Below are 12,908 nucleotides of genomic sequence, written 5' to 3'. Positions count from 1 at the left end.
TCTTTGGGCCAAAGGTAGACGAAGCGCTCGAAAAGATGAAGAAAGACACAGACACAGCAAAGTCTATGGGGGCACTCCAAACACAAGCCTCCAAACGTTCCTTTCGACGCTCGTCCTTTCGTGGCACAGGTAGAGGCTCCTCCACCGATAACGCCTCTTCCTCCTACAAGTCCCCTCCTCAAAATACCTTTTCAAAGGGCAATCAGAGAGGTGGTTACAGGGGTAACAACAATAAGGGCAGGGGCAAAACCAACAACACCCGTTCTGCCACCCCCCCCCGCACAATGACTCCCCTCCGCTCCCCCCAGACCATTCCACTCCGGTCGGGGGCAGACTACAAAACTTTATCCACGTATGGGAGTCCATAACATCGGACAAATGGGTGACCCAAATTATTCGGTCAGGGTACTGTCTAGAGCTAACATTTAACCCACCCAATATCCCACCAAGGCACCGTCCAATGTCTCAAGAACATTCCACACTGCTCAAACAAGAGGTACTTTCACTCCTGCAAAAGCATGCTATAGAGCAGGTCCCCGTCAACCAACGAAATCTAGGGGTCTACTCTCTATATTTCTTAATACCAAAGAGAGACGAGACCCTCAGACCCATTCTGGACCTCCGGCCTCTAAATGCCTACATACACTCAGACCATTTTCACATGGTCACTCTACAACAAGTCCTCCCACTCCTCTGCCAGGGAGACTTTCTCACAACCCTGGATCTGAAAGACGCATACTTTCACATTCCAATACACCCCTCTCACAGGAAATACCTCAGGTTCGTGGTGGACGGGCAACATTACCAATTCACGGTTCTCCCCTTCGGGGTCACCACCGCACCACGGGTGTTTACCAAATGCCTAGCAGTAGTAGCAGCACACCTCAGACGTCAACATATTCACGTCTTCCCTTACCTAGACGACTGGCTAATAAAAGCCGCGTCCTACGACCATTGTGTGCAGCATACAAACAGCACCATCCAACTGCTCCACCAGCTAGGCTTCACGGTGAACTACCAAAGTCCCACCTCATACCATCTCACACAAAGCAATACCTCGGGGCCACTATAGACACCTCCAAGGGTATTGCCTATCCAAACTCAGCCAGAATCACAAGCATTCAAGCCTTACGCAAAACATTCCTTCCTCAGCACTCTCTTCCAGCAAGAGTGTTTATGAAGCTCATAGGAATGATGGCGTCTTGCATTTTCATAGTGCCCCATGCAAGACTCCACATGCGTCCACTTCAAGAGTGCCTAGCACAACAGTGGAACCAGGCCCAGGGTCAGCTGACGGATCTGGTGTTGGTGGACGGCCGCACACATCACTCTCTACACTGGTGGAACACCACAAACCTTTCCAAAGGGCGGCCGTTCCTGGACCCGGTTCCTCAAGTGACTCTAACAGCGGACGCATCGCTCTCCGGCTGGGGAGCGCACCTTCTACACCTCACCATGCAAGGTCTATGGACGCCACAGCAAAAATCGCTCCACATCAACCATCTGGAGCTCTTGGCGATCTTTCTAGCCCTAAAATCTTTCCAAAAACAGATTTCGGGCAAAGCAGTCCTCATTCGCACAGACAATATGACTGCAATGTATTATATCCAAAAACAGGGGGGGACACACTCTCCCCAGCTCTCCCGCTTAGCCCAGAGCATATGGAGATGGGCAATTCCTCAAAACATCTTTCTCCTGGCACAGCACGTTCCAGGCGTACAAAACACCATGGCAGATCTGCTCAGCAGACAAACGCAACAAATACACGAATGGGAACTGCATCCACAAGTTCTTCACCCATTCTTCCAACAGTGGGGGCATCCTCAGATAGACCTCTTCGCCACCCACGAAAACAAAAAATGCCCAAGCTTCGCCGCCAGATACCCACACCCATTGTCCAAGGGCAATGCGATATGGATGAACTGGTCAGGCAGATTTGCATACGCCTTTCCACCTCTCCCACTAATTCCATTAGTGGTCAGGAAGCTACAACAGCACTCCCTCACACTCATTCTGGTAGCTCCGACGTGGGCCAGGCAGCCGTGGTACACCACGCTACTACAACTGTCAGTGGTACCACATCAAAAACTGCATCTATCCCCATGCCTCCTAACCCAGAACCATGGAGAAATCAGGCACCCGGACCCAGCTCAGCTCAACCTGGCGATCTGGCTCCTGAAATCCTAGAATTCGGATACCTTAACCTTCCCCCTGATTGTATGAACATCATCATGGAAGCCAGACGTCCTACCACTAGAGCATGCTATGCCGCAAAGTGGAAAAGATTTGTAATTTACTGCCGTAACAATACAATCAACCCTCTAGATGCATCCATACAGCACATCATATGCTATCTACTCCATCTTCACAGGTGTAACCTGGCATATTCATCCATACGCCTACACCTAGCAGCGATCGCTGCTTATCTACAAAACAGGCAGCATTTATCACTCTTCAGAGTGCCCGCTATTAAAGCCTTCATGGAAGGCCTTAAACGAGTAATTCCTCCCAGGGCACCACCTTCCCCTGTATGGAATCTAAATGTAGTTCTTACACGACTAATGGGTCCGCCCTTCGAACCAATGCACAAATGTGAGCTACAGTTTCTCACCTGGAAAACAGCTTTCCTTGTAGCTATCACTTCCCTTAGAAGGGTTGGTGAAATACAAGCGTTCACCATACAGGAACCCTACATACAAATGCATCACAGCAAGGTCATACTTCGCACAAATCCGAAGTTTCTGCCCAAAGTCATTTCCCCCTTCCACCTCAATCAATCAGTGGAATTACCTGTCTTCTTCTCGCAACCCCAATCTGTTGCAGAAAGGGCCTTACACACACTTGATGTAAAAAGAGCGTTACTATACTACATACAAAGAACGCAACCCTTCAGGAAGACTAAACAATTGTTCGTTTCCTTCTCTCCACCACATAAAGGCAACCCCATTTCAAAATCAGGGATAGCTAGGTGGATTGTAAAATGCATACAAATTTGCTATCAAAAGGCAAAGAGAACATTATCTGTTCCCCCTAAAGCCCACTCTACAAGAAAGTTAGGGGCTTCTATGGCTTTTCTAGGGAATATACCCTTAGATGACATCTGCAAGGCAGCCACATGGTCTACACCGCACACCTTCACAAAACACTACTGTGTAGATGTGCATTCCAAGCAGCAAGCTAGGGTGGGCCAGGCTGTACTAAAGACACTTTTTCAAACAGCTGCAACGGATACCGGTGGTCGCCGCTAAGGTTGGGTACTGCTATATAATCTATGCTAAGTGTACAATCTGCAGCTCATATGCCTCGAACGGAATATGCTACTTACCAGTATGCATCTGTTCTTGGCATGTAGAGCTGCAGAGTTGTACACGCCCACCCGCCTCCCCGGCTACCTGTATCCGTTCCAGTACATCTTATTTAGATACAACACATGGGTTTCTCACTGTTATTACTACGCTCCATCATTTCCCTGTTGGCGAAAAACAATCTGAGGATGGAGCCGAAGCCCATGCGCAGTACGGACCGAAGGAGGAGTCACCAAACTCGTGACTTCCAAAGACTGTCCAAGAAGAAAAACAAACTGCAAACATCCGGGCCCAACACCAGATGGCGACCTATGCTAAGTGTACAACTCTGCAGCTCTACATGCCAAGAACAGATGCATACTGGTAAGTAGCATATTCCTTCAAACTGCTGCAACCAATACAGGTGACCACCGCTAGGGGAGATACTGCTATATAGTCTATCCTAGTGTGTGATCTGCAGCTCATATGCCTCGAACGGAATATGCTACTTACCAGTATGCATCTGGTCTTGGCATGTAGAGCTGCAGATCCACACACGCCCACCCACCTCCCCGGGACCTGTATCTGTTCCAGCATTGTCTTCCTTAGACATCACACATGGACATCTCTCTTTCTTCTACAAACTCCATCATTTCCCATCATGGCGAAAAACTATCTAACGATGGAGTTGATGCCCATGCGCTCTGTCGTCCAAGGGAGGAGTCGCCTATCTCGTGACCACAAAGACTTCTTCCAAAGACAACAACCTGCAAGCATCCGTACCCAACACCAGATGGAGATCTACTATCCTAGTGTGTGGATCTGCAGCTCTACATGCCAAGAACAGATGCATACTGGTAAGTAGCATATTCCATATACATACATGTATATTATGTTCACTGAAAAGTCAGTTTACAGTAATGTTATATTTAGGCGAACATTTCAACATTATATTTTAAAATCAAAAAGCCACTGAAATGTACCAATTATGGTTATCTCTAAAAACTATAATTTGCTTCCCCACAATGCACAGTGTTGTCATCAATAATTTCATTTAAGACATTGCTGTGATGTCCTCAATGGTGTCATAGAGCATTTCATGTGTGATGTAATGTAATATGTGAGGTAATCAGCAATGAATGGCGTGCGCGCAAGTTATAGTTACTTTAGGGCACGGGTTTCAGTTACTAGATATAACTATAACTGGTAAGTTTGAGTGGTTTTCTTGAGTTTAAAACATTATGTTGTCACTGAAATGTTAGCCTAACTAAAATGTTTCTGTAAAATCCCAAATGAAGATGGAAGCAGAATCCAGTAGTAGTAAAAAGATGGTTTAATCTCTAAGGCACAGTACCATCCTGGCAGCAGGCAGATACAGAATGACCAGGTTCTTGTTCTGTTTAGAACCTATACAAAACCTGGCAGGTGCCAGAATCAAATATATACAAAGGCTTAAAGGGAAAGGTACAACGGACAACAGTATGTGATGTAACACATGTCCTTCTTTAACAAAATTTAAGAACGGACACCCACACTTTTAGCCACTCTCCTGACATTCCATACTTTACCATCCTGGGTGACAACGCTGTTGCGATTAACCTTTATGACTTTGATCGGTCTTCCAAATTTGGCTTCTCCTTTAAGCAAAATACCTGGTTTACGTATTCTGACCCAGTCTCCAATAACAAAATGAGGTTGCTTCACATTCATTCTAATGTCATATTAGCGTTTACATCTCAATTGTTTTTCTTCCTCTCTCAAGGCCACATCCTCTTTCTTTTCCCCACAAGGACTTCTACATCTCTTCTTCTTAAACCACCACTGGCACAACTTGGAGACGGGCCCCCTACCTTTCAACAATTTGAAAGGACAAAAGTCGGTAGTAGTGTGAGGCGTTAAACGGTGCAGCCATAACTTATCATCTCAATTTGTCTCTCCACTCTGCACCAAAACTTCGTGCCCACAGAATATCTTGTTTCAAAACTCTATTATATCTCTCCACTTGACCATTACTTTGAACTTTGTATTAGGCAGTAGTGACATGACGAATGTTAGAAAACTTAAGAAAATCTGCCATATCTTGAGATTTCAAAGCAAAACCAAAGGGGATGATGACGGAGTGTTGAACATTGCAAGCACTTACCCCCAGTCAACTGATCTGGGTTTAATCCATCATCATTCTTTAGCTCACTCCGCCACCCCAGTTCAGACATGGCCATATGCAAATCAGTCTGACCCTGTGCCTCATGGGAACAGTCCAGCCCGAACTGCCAAGCCATGTCTTCCCTGGACCAGAAACAAGCATCCTGGGACCGGTTTCTGGCTAATCAGCCGTCATCAGCCAGGCTAGCTTGAATCCAGTGGCAAAGTGAGCAAGCGACCCATGTCTGGGCATACCCTGCCAACTTAGGGCGAACAAAGCAAAACCAAAGGGGATGATGGCTGGAGTGTTGAACATTGCAAGCACTCACCCCCAGTCAACTGATCTGGGTTTAATCCTTCATTCTGTAGCTCACTCCGCCACCCCAGTTCAGACATGGCCATATGCAAATCAGTCTAACCCTGTGCCTCATGGGAACAGTCCAGCCCGAATTGCCAAGCCACGTCTTCCCTGGACCGGAGATTTCATCTGTACCCCATTATCTGTAATAAGTACTTCCGGATAACCCTCTCTGGCAAAAACCTCTTTGAAAAACTCGATCACATTAAAAGTATTAACATGAGGTACAAGCTTGATCTCGGGCCATTTAGAGTGATAATCATCACCAAAGCAAATCTGCAATCACAAGGTAAAAAATTAAACAGTCCTGAAATGTCAAAACCAGCCTTTTGCCACGGAAACTCAGGCCACTCCACAGAAATCAAAGGAGCAGGGTTACACTTTAGCATCTTTTCACTGCTAGCACAATCTGAGCATTTCCTTACAACGCTGTCCACAAATCTGTCCAAACCAGGCCACCAAAACTCTGTTCTGACCAATCTCTTCACGGAAGACATTCCCAGATGACCTTCATGACCCACAGACAAAATGCGATCCCGAAGGGATAAGGGTGGAATGCATTTACCTTGCCTGAATACCAGATCCCCTTCAATTTGTAGTTCACCTGAGATTTTCCAAAAAGGAAACAAAGTAGCAGAAATTTCACTCTTGGGAGGCCCTCCTTCTCTCACATACTCTATAACTTTAAGAAGCAAGCTATCACCCTCCATAGCACTTCTCCACATCTCTTCCGAAATGGTACCAAATCTCCCTGACACAACTTCCTAGACATTGGCTACAATCTCCTCATCATCCCTTTCTTCATTCAAATCACAAGGCAACCTAGAAAGACAATCAGATGTTAGATTGATTTTCCCTGGTAAGTATTCTACCAGAAAATTGTACTGGAGATACGTAGGACCTGGGAGCACTGAAGCGGACAAGGTGCTCACTGACTGAGGCCATCAGCATTGATAACCACTAGAGGAGTGGGTGGGCCGGTAGGAGCGCTGCTTCTGTACAATAACGGCCTCACTCAGAGCCAGCTACAGATGGAATTTCTCAGCATCACAGGTGCTTTGCAGCGGTTTGAGATCTTCGAGTTTCTGGCTGTTCAAATAGGTGTAATTTCTATATGTCTCCCTCATCTTCATTGCTTGATTTTTGCTCACAAGATGGTATCACTCATAGTTGTTGAATGTCACTCAAAATTGCACAGAATTTATGAAAAGGTCACGTATACCAATCTGAAACCTTGGCAGCTATGTATGTTTTTGCGGCTATACACCGCGTCAAAGATGCGTGCACTGTTGCCTCGCTGCAATAGGTGCTCGCGGCGGCTGCTTTAAAAGCGGAAAGGAATTGCGTTGACCTGGTACCCAGTCCTGCCAAGTATCACGCAAAACGTGTGACACTAACGTATTTTAGTGTGGTGTTCTGCATCACCGCACTGAAATGCTTTGTCATGCATTTTTAATGCCACTGAAACTGGCTACCGCGCTGGTGCTAGCGCGCCGGCTCTGCTGCTCCAGACTTGCCACCAGCAGCTCTGGCAGTGTGGCTCATAAGCAGAGCCTGTTACAGCTCTACTCACGCCCTGTCTCAGTGTCCGGTGCCTTGTGTGCCACCAGTTCGATCCCGACTGGGACTCGTGCCCGGCAGACTTTCATTTCGGTGCTGACCGGGACTCCCAGGCAGAAAGGGCCACATCGGCATAGTATTGGGGAGTAGTGGTGGTGCCTGCTAATCCCGCCTACCCACAGCGAATCTCGGATGACACAAGCCAGAGCACCGTTAGGTTACCCGGTGCAGGATAGAGTTTGCAGCTGTAAAGTGAATGCACACTAAACAATTGCAGCAGACATTCAAGCACTGAGAGAAGCAAATCGCTCCTCCTGACCCCAGAACTGCACAGCGAGGAAGCCTGTGCCCTGGAGGGTGAAAGGGGTTGTGTCTGGACCGGCCACAATGAGAGAATCTACAGCTAACTTGGCGCTGGACAGGTGGACTGCCCGGAGCTTCAATGAAGCCTACACTGGCTTCAAGCTTGCTTCAAGCTTTTTGTCAGCGCACGAAGGGTAGAGCTGAGACCATGGCAATTTGCCCCCTGAGATGAGGTTGCAGCTATCTTTCGTTGCTGTTCTGCCACCAGTGCTTTCCGATCTTGAGGTGGCCGGTCAGGTCAGTGTTTTGTCTGTCTGTGAGCTTATCGAGCTAGGACTGGACTGAGGATTTTTCTGAAGGAAAAAAAAAACCCTGCAGTAAGCTTAAATGGACGGAATGTGACATGCAAAACACGTACATAGCTATGAGGACACCCTGATACCCTGTTTGCTGTGGTGTACGTCCTGATCTCCTACTGTTGCACTGACTTGCTATGCTATATTAAATTGCTTTTGGTGTCAGTCACGTTGCTCAAATGGGTGTAGTTTCTGATATTTATGTTTCCCACGTTTTCATTGCTTGCAAAGAAAGTGTCACTCATAGTCGTTGAAATGTCATTCATAATTCCATTAAAATGATAAAAATGTCACACATAGCGATCTGAAACCTTGGCAGTTATGGGTACCTGAACCTTAAACTTGCCTCCTTTTTGGGACATAGCGCTTTACTCAAGAGTACAGCAAGTTTAAAAACACAGAGTGTACTTTCAATTTATTCTGAAAGTACAAGCTGTGTTTATAAACTTGCTGTACTCAATTGTTAGAAAAGCGCGGTGCGGGACACATTGTGTGCCTTTGTCTAAGTATTCATGTTAATCACAGCTCGTGAGGGGCTGTGATTAACATGAATACTTAAACTAAAGTGCACAATATGCCCCGCACAGCACTTTCCTAACAGCCCCAAGCCAGACAGCCAGCCTTACCTGCACTCCGGGGTCCAAACGCCGCATCCAGGAAGTTTTTCGCGCCGCTCGCTTTTGTAAAGCAGCAGCACAAACTCTCTTGGGATGTCCGATGTGTTTGCGCGCGCTAGCAGGAAGAGAGGTGCGCGCGCACCTTAAAGGGAATAGTGCTTGTGGTCTGTTCTCAAAACAAAACCAGCTCCCCATACATAGTTGCGGACGTGCTCCACTGCCCACACACAAGCTAAGAACTCTCTCTCAATAACTGCATAGCGCCTCTCTGTGACAGTAAGGGTGCGGGAAGCGAAAGCTACAGTCCACTCTTCTTTCCCAGCTCGTTGTGACAAAACTCCTCCCAAACCATGCAAATGTGCGTCTACTGAAACTGTACACATCTTATTGATACAGTCCAGTTTTAAAGTGGAAGCTGTCACCATCTCAGCCTTGATACTTTCAAAAGCTTGTTGCTGTCTTTCATCCCATACAAATTCAACGTTCTTCCTTGTAAGTTCTATCAAAGGGTCCATCTTGGATGCAAAGTTCTTAATGAATTTACTGTAGTACTCGCAGAGACCTGAAAAAGAGAGTAGTTTATCTTTCGAATCTAGAGCAGGGGCTTTGAGGATAGCCTCAACAAGAGATTTTTTTGGGTGCCACTCCTTCTCTGGATAACGTGTGTCCTAGGTATACTACTGAGTCTCGATAAAAGTTGCATTTATTTCTTTTCAGAGTTTAACCATGTTTTCTCAGAACGTCACACACTTTCCTAAGATGATCAGAGTGTACCGCTTTATCACCAGAAAATATAAGAATATCATCTTGAAAACATTTGACGAAAGATTCCATCCCTTTGAACAGATGACACATAGACCTTTGGAAGAGAGAAGCTGCAGAAGCAAGTTCAAAAGGCATCCTTTTGAACTGGAAGAAACCTTGGGGAGTGATAAAAGCAGTCATGTGATGTGATTCCTCCACCAGTTCTATCTGATGATATGCAGAACAAAGATCAAGGGTAGAAAAAATGGTGGCACCTCCAAGCATACTCACAACTTCATTAATATTTGGTAAGGATGACAGTCCACCAAAATATTAGCATTCAAAGCCCTGATATCAATGCATAATTTCAACGATTTATCGGTTTCTGTGCTAAAACAATCTTAAGAAACCCATTCTGATGATTCTACTTCCCCAATAACACCTCCTTCTAACATTCCCTTTGGGACACCTACCAACTCCTCTCTTACATTCATAGGAACATTCCTAAGCTTCTGTTTAACAGGACATGCTCCTTGTTTAAGCTTGATCAAATGAGTAATACCCTTAAGTTTTCCCAACTTCTCAGAAAAAACTTCAGGAAATTCCTCTTCAATTATCTTCCCACCTGTGTTATTTTCGATTATCAGAACAGGTAGCTACGAGGATTGAGTATTATTCCCAACCTCCACTGGTCTCTCCAACCCAAAACATTAACACCTTTCTTCGCCACATACAATTTGATGAAAGCTGACCTCCCCTTTGAAGGAGATATCAGAAGCAACATAACCCATGAGATCGATAATAGAACCATCAACGCTTTGAGCAATGACATCCGAGGCACACAAATCCTCGCGGGTCAAAGATTTATCAAATTTCTCATTAAAATAGTTTTCAGTAATGATTGACCATGGTGATCCTGAGTCAGCCATAAGTTCTAAATCTTTGTCTAAAAATTGAACATCACACTTGGGAGACTTCATGACTTCACCTTCGCTAGCGCATTTATCATCAACCGATACAACAATGCCAGTTTCCTTCATGGATTGACTGTCTTGATCACATGCACATCTCACACACGAGACTTCATTACTTCTCGTGGGAAACACTTTCTCTCTGTTAATTAGCCTCTTTTTATCATCTTTGCATACTCTGGCAAGATTACCAACCCTCCCACATTTAATACATTATTTACCAATGACAGAACAGTGTTGAAATGATGCTACATGGTTGAGACTACCACATCTGTAGCAAACTATATTCTTGTCACTTTTCTTACATGGTTGATGACATTTCCAAGAAGTATTCACATCATACACATCGTCTACATTTTTCTCATTCTTACAAGTAACCTCTTCAACAGTCTTCATCCATCTTTCAGATTGCTCAAAAGCTTTGGCAGTAGCAATTGTGTCATGTAAATTAGGATTACCCAATACCCAGTTGTTCCTGTGTTTTATTTACTCTTGACATTTACTATAATCTGATCTCTGATCATTTCATTTGCGATAACTCCAAAGTTTCAAGAAACAACAAGTGTCCTAAGTGCAGTCCAAAAAATCATCAAAGGACTCAGATTATTTTTGCTAACGAGTATAGAACTCATATCTATTGAGTGCAATACTAGTTGTGGGTTTAAATTTACACTCCATAAGGGCTAGTGCTTCTTCAAAAGTACTTAAATCCCCTTGAACAGTATGTAAAGTTCTAAACACTACTTGACCTTCTTATCCTAAACAATGTAGTAGCATATTTATTTTCCTCTCATTACCCATTCTGTCTCCATCAATGACTTTCATATAGGTTAAAACTTCCTCTTTCCATCTAGACCAGGGAATGGGTGGATCCTCTTTTGCTTATAATTCTTTTTGCAGGAGGTTCAAACTGCATATTCACCCCCTAAATAGATGCAGTGAAAGAGAGAGCTTATGTGTCCCAAATAATCAATAAAGTTTGAAAAGAGAAAAAAAGAGTACAGATCTTAAGTTATACAGTAAAATGATAATCTCCTAAACTACATCAGCTGTGAAGAAGAAGAATGTGCAAATCAGTAAGAATAACTTGCAAAATAAGTTAGTAAGTAATAATAGTTTTATCTGTGTACATCAGCTTGGAAAATGTGAAACACAGTATATAAAAAAGCTTTAACAAACTGAATGTAAATTTCTTCACTCATGTATGCTCTTCTCAGATAAGTAACGTTATTAGCCGTGCACATCGGTGTAATGTGCACAATATCTATATATGTGCCGAGTCGGGTACATAATATGATGACTGGTCAAAATATATATATTTTCATTCATTCATTCATTCCACGAAGATAAGATCCGGGAATTCCCAGTAAATAATCCAGCAGCACACCAAAGGACAACACAATAAGAATTTTATTGTGCTAAACAAACCAGAACTACGCGTTTCGGCGAAGCTTTTGTCAAGTTGATGACCTGTGCCCAAATTCCCCTAGAAATACAGGTCATTGTTAATAGACATAGAGGAAACATTGTGTGCGCGGTAAGGTTCAAACAAAGATCGTAACATCAACGATAATTTTTCTTTCTTTCACAATAACATGTGGAAAATAAGTTCATAATCAAATTATAATTTTGCAAATTAAATGAACCCAACATATTACACTTTAAATTTCCAGTTCATTGAATGCAAATATTTGCTTATATGTGGGTAATGTACCCAAAATGTCGTCCATATGACAGGCAAGTGCCTATTCGACATAAGCCTAAATATTGTACATTCTATTTCCTTCTTCCAATTAATTGAAGTTAATTGTTTAGGTTAATATTGGTAATGTACCCAAAATATCCTCCATATAAGGGGCAAGTGCCCAATCATTGTGCATGTACAAAGTGCTTATATCGGTAAATTGCCAGGCACCAATCATTAAAGGCAAATGCCTAAGCATGATCAATTCATATGTTTGGACATATATTGACAATAAATATATTTAGGATTTAAAGCAAGAGCAAATCCTCAACTAGTCATAGCAATTTCTCTTTCTGCCAACAATGTCTATTTAAGAATCCACATCATTAGAGGGGAACATATCCCGGGGCATAGGTCAAAGACTGTTTGTGAGAAGTGAAAACAACCATAATAATCCAATAATAAACATGATAATGATCAGTGAAAAATAATAGAGCCACCAAGTGAGTAATAATCAAAGAGTCGGCGCAGAATGTCTCAATCACTACGCTAAGCCTAGCTAGTAGTGAAAAAGTTCATAGATAGTACTAAAGCAATCAATTAAATACCCTGAGGTAATTCTTCAAGACAATCATAATATATCTGCCCCATACTATTATATTAAAAAAGTGAGGTGTTAAAAATTTACATTCAGAACGGGAGAGCAAAGATGGACATGGGGCACAACAGATAGGTCAATTAACCTATGTGAGTAGCAAGTTCTTCTCCATAGTTCATCCCATTGGGGATTTTAGTGTTGAGTTCAATAATATACTTGGACTCAGTGATTTTTAGAAGTTTCTCACGATCTCCCCCTCTAGGAAGTGGTAGAATTCTATCAATGCCAAAA

General features: G+C 43.7%; 1 protein-coding gene across 1 annotated transcript in view; it reads left to right on the top strand.

Moving 5' to 3' along the window:
- The window catches only part of FOXK1 (forkhead box K1), a 283,908-nt gene that overhangs the window by 221,813 nt on the left and 49,187 nt on the right, over window positions 1–12,908 (top strand). The window lies entirely within an intron of this gene.

This window comes from Triturus cristatus, chromosome 10, assembly GCF_964204655.1.
Source record: "Triturus cristatus chromosome 10, aTriCri1.1, whole genome shotgun sequence".
In the NCBI taxonomy this organism is placed as follows: domain Eukaryota; kingdom Metazoa; phylum Chordata; class Amphibia; order Caudata; family Salamandridae; genus Triturus; species Triturus cristatus.
Note: the sequence above shows the minus strand (reverse complement) of the source record. Positions and strands in the feature narration are given on the sequence as shown.